This window comes from Oncorhynchus masou, chromosome 7, assembly GCF_036934945.1.
Source record: "Oncorhynchus masou masou isolate Uvic2021 chromosome 7, UVic_Omas_1.1, whole genome shotgun sequence".
Classification (NCBI taxonomy): Eukaryota; Metazoa; Chordata; class Actinopteri; order Salmoniformes; family Salmonidae; genus Oncorhynchus; species Oncorhynchus masou.
Genome location: NC_088218.1, coordinates 28,324,281 through 28,326,999, shown reverse-complemented (window position 1 = coordinate 28,326,999; position 2,719 = coordinate 28,324,281).

Genomic DNA, 2,719 nt, shown 5'->3' with positions numbered 1-2,719 from the left:
ATAAACACTGAAATGGTAGATTTGCAGTGGAAGAATGTGCAAAGTAGAGATATAAATAATGGGGGTGCAAAGGAGCAAAATAAATAAATAAATACTGTAGGGGGAGAGGTAGTTGTTTGGGCTAAATTATAAAGGGGCTATGTACAGGTGCAGTCATCTGTGAGCTGCTCTGACAGCTGGTGCTTAAAGCTAGTGAGGGGGATAAGTGTTTCCAGTTTCAGAGATTTTTGCAGTTTGTTCCAGTCATTGGCAGCAGAGAACTGGAAGGAGAGGTGGCTAAAGTAAGAATTGGTTTTGGGAGTGACCAGAGAGATATACCTGCTGGAGTGCGTGCTACAGGTGGGTGCTGCTATGGTGACCAGCAAGGTGAGATAAGGGGGGACTTTACCTAGCAGGGTCTTGTAGATGACCTGGAGCCAGTGGGTTTGGTGAGTATGAAGCGAGGAGTCAGAGTCATAGACTGTTTAGGCAACATGAAAGAGAAGGATGGCATTGGTGCTTCTACAAGTAGGGTGAGTCAACTTGCATACTCACACACACACACTCAGAAATCAGAACCATAGATAGTCACACCATATTTAGTTTAAATTGACTGGACTAAATCGTTTTTTGCTATCCTTTAGTTGTCGCTGTATTAGACTAAACATAGGTGATTAGATGATGTTGAAGTTGAAATTATGCTGGAATAGTGGAGGCAGCTCTTGTTTTCTTTGCGACTTGCGGTAACTCTCTGTGGTTCTAAATCAATAGTTGTTTAGTAGTCAGAAACATTACTTTGCTTGACCATGCTGTACGTCATGTAACTATTTGTTACATGGAATATGTTTTGTGGACATCACCGGACAGATGTTGCTCTCCGGTTTTGTAATGAAATAATTGTGTGGTTGAATTTATTCTGCCACTGTCTTCTTATTGTCTTGGCTTTAGGCCTATATATATCATGGTGTCAAGGCATATATGAACTAACAGGTTATAGAAAAAAAACAGGGACAGCAGTTTAGCCTACATTAAAACTTGTTGAGGATAGGGGGCAGTATTTTCACTTTGGATGAATTGCGTGCCCATAGTGAACTGCATCCTACTCTGTCCTAAATTGCTAATATATGCATATTATTATTACTATTGGATAAAAAACACCCTGAAGTTTCTAAAACTGTTTGAATTATGTCTGTGAGTATAACAGAACTCATAGGGCAGGCAATCTTCCAAACAAGAAGTGAAATTCTGAATGTGGGGCAACTTTGACGTCATCGCTCCCTCCTTTCCCAAAAAGATATGGATCTGGTAGCACTTCCTACGCCTTCCACTAGATGTCCTCATTCAGTAGAAAGTGGAATGGAGCATTTGCTGTGAACTTTGACCGAATGGGAGGGGAAACAGTAAGTGTCCCGACAGAATGCCATTTTCCTGTGGCGCATTTCTCTGTGGCTGCTGCCGCTGTTCCATTTGGCTCCAGCTGAAAACATATGATCCGGTTGGAACGTTATTGGATATATATGATAATAACATCCTGAAGATTGATTCGCTACTTAGTTTGACCAGTTTATTCGACCTGGAATATATATTTTTTGGTAGTTTTGGTGCGAGTTATGCTGGACCAGCAGTCAGTTTTTGGGCACGTGAGCTGAAAGTGATAGCAAATGCACCTACTTGGACACTAGTATTGGACATTATGGAACAAAACAACAATTTATTGTGGAACTAGGACTCCTTGCACTACATTCTGATGAAAGATCATCAAAGGTAAGGGAATATTTATGTTGTAATTTCGTATTTCTGTTGACTCCAACATGGCAGAGTAATACTTGTACGTCTGAGCGCCGTCTCAGATTAGCGCAATGTTAGGCTTTTTCCATAACGTTTTTAAAAAATCTGACACGGCGGTTGCATTAAGAACCAGTGTATCATTAATTATATGTAGAACATGTATCTTTAGTCGAAGTTTATGATGAGTATTTCTGTTATCTGGCGTAGCTTTCTATAATTCCGCCGGATATTTTGGAGGCAGTTCTGAAAATGGCGTCAATGTAAAACGAGATTTCTGGATATAAATATGCATATTATCGAACAAAACATAAATGTATTGTGTAACATGTTATATGAGTGTCATCTGATGAAGATTCCCTGAGGGGAACTACTTGCCCCAACAGGTTGTTAATAAAAACATTTGGCAGTTAGGCCTACTGTACTCTTCAAGTTTAGCTGGAATTTAGGCAGAAAGGATTTAAGAAATATGATTGGTTGAGGCCTATCTATGACATTGGCCTACTTCTCGTCTTGTGCAGAATATTGAATCTCAACAACGATTGGAGAAGTGTTATACATCACCAGTAGGCAGTGGCGGATTCAGATACGGGCGACATGGGCAGCAGCACCAAAAAAATTGTAATGGTGACATTTGCGCGATCGGTTTTCTATCGCTCATTTGCACTTCACGTCAATGATATCATGTTACCTTGTGGGACTGTGGGTCAATTAACTTTGTCAGAGTGGGCACCCTGATTCTAGTTTGTGAGCTAGGCAGGCCTGGGAAGGTCTCGCACTCAGAAGTACGAGATGGGGAGGTGGACGGGGGTAGGTTGACCTCAGGTCTTCCTACTGGAAGCCTGAGTTAGGGGGAGTGGGGGAATCTATCAAATAGTGCACTTCTGACTTTGTACAGTACAAATGCAATTAGTCAAATCAGTCACACTATGCTACCAAATAAACCACAATTCAT